Below are 3,241 nucleotides of genomic sequence, written 5' to 3' on the forward strand. Positions count from 1 at the left end.
TAGACCCTACCTGTTATATCCATATTCAAATCTGATGTAAACTAAGGTTATCTTAATCCAGATAATTTTAGGACTTACTACTTGTGTACCTCAGAATCCATCAATTCTTCTTAAAGCTACCCTCCAAAAGCCTTCCTATTTGTTAGCTTAACTATTCAAATCCATAATTGGACAAGTTGCCTGTAAGGTTTTGCTAGGAAATATTTTTTGTATATTTACTTACATATTATGTTAATTTTAGTTATATATTTAAAAGCATAACTGAACTACAACAATATACTTATTAAACTAATAAATCATCCTCCTTCTGAGTTAGGTGGGTGAGTTTACTTTAGACGTGAGACTAAATCTCATGTCATGAATCTGTGAGATCAAAATCGCATCTGAACTCAATGAATTCGAGATGCTCCTAGAAGCCTCAACTAGCGTACACTAGGCCGAGTCGGATCAAGATCACCTAAAAATGTTTTACACTCAAAAGAAGAGGCAATCTTATGCTTCTCCTTGAACCATGGGATGGTATGCTTCCAATTATAAGGAAATTATATTTACCTTGTCTTAATATGTTAGAAAAAAAAGGATATGGGATTAAATACAAAAGCCATTGCGACGTACCTAGATCTTACAAATCGACAATATGTCATAAGGCATAATAGGCCAAAGGTACTTTGGAGGAATACATTACATACTTCTTTCTATGTGAATAAGAGATCTCTAGTTTGAGACAATGACATGGGAAAAGAAGCCATCCCAATGTGTTGTTTTATTTGATAGCAAACTGTTAAAAAAGAACAAAGGGTGAACAAAAACAAGCAAAGATTGATTGCGAGAAGGTTTTAAAGCTGAAAAAGTAAAAGAGGGGTATTTATGCTTTGCGAAAGGACAGACCAGAGACTTCACTTTGACTACCCTTCAAGTTCTCCTATGGCTTGGTTTTGTGGACCAAAAGTGGATTGAGGTTGAACAATGGACCCTCCTCATTTTCTTTTCTTTTTGTTTTATTTCATTTTATTACTTTGGTGAATACTGTAAGACTGGAAAAAAAAATATTTTATTAAATTTTAGTCAATGATGTGTAATATTTTGCTTTGAGTTAAATAAAAGCATCAATGCAGTAGTTTTTGTATTGCATCCATCGGAATACTCATCAACAACCTACTCATAATTGTTATAGAAAACACAAACTACCACACATGAAGATCAAGACAAAAATATAAGGCAATTCTAGACATACAAACTTAACATGATCCGGAGGAAATCCTACGCCCTCAAGCAACAACAAGTGGTCCTTCTATTATTTAGAAGAAACAAAGAACACAGATTAGAGAGAGAAGAGATGAGATAATCGCAATCAAAAGAGATACTAAACAATTGAAGATCTCCAAATTTTCTAAAAGGTTATCCACAAACCCTCATCTCATTCATATTTATATAATTCTACACTGATGGAAATATCCTTATTCTACTAGCATTAGTTTCCAAAAAGTTTCAGCATTCAAACAATTCAAATTCGAACATGATTAATTTGACGTTTGAAATATTTGTCTAGATGATTATCTGAATTGTTCAAGAAAATAGCTATCAGATTTTTCCAGAAATATCCGGGGGGAACAAAGAGAGAAGAATCAAGAAGGAAGCTCTTTCTCTAGTGTTTGGTTGTAAGAATGAGTATCAATTCGTGCAACTAGTGATACTATATAGTTTTCAAAAGCCGTTAACTGAGCTAAAGACCCAAGTGTGCCATGATGGAACTCTGGTGCACGGGTTAATGGATTTGATGTTTGCAACATTCCTCAAAACAATTTGATCATTCATCGGACGGCTGAGATCGCATAAGGCCAACTAAAAGTTTGGTACTCGATAAGATCCACGTCATAGCTTGAGAGAATTAGAATCGTGGAAATATAATGCCTTTATTGAATCAAAGCCTATGTTGTTCCTTCAGATCCCATTAAATTACCCATCGAGTGAGGATCACCAAAATTGCCACAGACAAAAGACTTTGGATAAGGTGTGATCTCCCATTTCACGAGTGCATTTTCGAGTAGGTCCAAAAGATCTCTCTCAAACTTTTCCTACATAAAATTTCCTCTCCCAGCATCGCTCTATTTGTGCATGTGTAGCATATATACTGTCAAGAATGTCCCACATTCATTTAGTTATTGTGTGTTTGCTCTAGTAAAAAGCATGAAATGACATTTAGTCTTACGTTTATAGAAACATTTAGATGACTATATGATTCAACATGTTTGGATTAATAAATCACGTAATTGAGGTTAACTCTTCCGTGTCATGTTGGACTGAAGAAGTGGCAAGAGAAGTTCAGGAAATCAGCAAGAATTAGCCAGGCAGACTGGCGGTCGACCGCAAGTCAGTGGCGGTCAACCGCGAACATGCACAGGAGAGCAAGAGGCTCTGGAGCTGAAGACAGTCGATCGTGGCGGTCGACCGCACGGACCCTGTAGGCGATTTAACTCTCAGGAATTGGTTCGATCGACCGCCGCGGTCGACTGTGGGTTTTCTGTAATCGATTTATTCTTTGTCGGGGGTGTTCGGTCGACCGCGATACCTGCACGGCCGCCCGCCACGATCGACCGCGTAGCAAGTTTGCAGTTGGGTCAGTTATTTGACCTGGTTCGTTTTGGACTGATATAAAACTCTAATCCTAGTTAGTTAGGGTTAATGCAATGACGATTTTGAGCAGTCTTTGGGAGAGAATTGCTGCATCCAATTGTGAGAGATTTGTGAGAGATCTAGAGCTTTGTTTTGGGGTTTGATCGTTGAGATTTATAACTCTATTTGTATTCTCTTGATTTCTAATAATAAGAACTCCCCCCCCCCCTCCTTGCCCCGTGGAAGTAGGCAACTTGTCGAACCACGTTAAACTCGTTGTCTTGCTGTGATATTGTGTTTGGCTTATTAGTTATGATTTATCTCTTGTTCTTGTTCGTGTCGCTTTGAGGCTTCCGCCACGCACAACAATTGGTATCAGAGCTTCAGGCTTATTCGAAGGATTCGGTGAAGAATTCCTATCTGCAGAGTTAGATTGACAACATGGGAGAAGCAAACATATCAGGTTCGTCTCTTTCGAAGGCGATACAGAGTCTTAGCATCAATAACGCGAAGATTGATGTTCCGAATTTGACAGCAAGATTAATTTTGGATTGTGGAGGTGTCAGATAATGGATGTCTTGGATGCACAGAATTTGGAAGAGACTCTTGAGTTACAAAAAAAATCCGA

Source organism: Asparagus officinalis, chromosome 8, assembly GCF_001876935.1.
Source record: "Asparagus officinalis chromosome 8, Aspof.V1, whole genome shotgun sequence".
Taxonomy (NCBI): domain Eukaryota; kingdom Viridiplantae; phylum Streptophyta; class Magnoliopsida; order Asparagales; family Asparagaceae; genus Asparagus; species Asparagus officinalis.